Below are 350 nucleotides of genomic sequence, written 5' to 3' on the forward strand. Positions count from 1 at the left end.
CACCATATTGCCTGTTTTTGCACTATTTCGCCAACAAAAATAATTCCAAACAAAGCCACAGCACTGTTTTGCGTCTCTGAGCAACATGACGTTGTTTTGTTTCTGAATGAATTGAATGAATCAATGATTCGGTTCAATTATGCAGTCTATGGTTCAATCGCAATGACTGACTTAACAGTGACAACAGTGACTCTACTGGCGGTTTTAATTTCACATTTAAAGTATCTTTTCATTTTTTAAATAATTTCAAATATCAGTATTCAACATTTCATGTTTAAAATATCAAAACATTATTTATGCATTTGTAACTGCAGGTTAAAGCATTCCATGTCCCTCTAAGCTGCATTAAC

The sequence above is a fragment of the Sinocyclocheilus rhinocerous genome, unplaced genomic scaffold, assembly GCF_001515625.1.
Source record: "Sinocyclocheilus rhinocerous isolate Xijiao unplaced genomic scaffold, SAMN03320098_v1.1 scaffold4658, whole genome shotgun sequence".
Taxonomy (NCBI): domain Eukaryota; kingdom Metazoa; phylum Chordata; class Actinopteri; order Cypriniformes; family Cyprinidae; genus Sinocyclocheilus; species Sinocyclocheilus rhinocerous.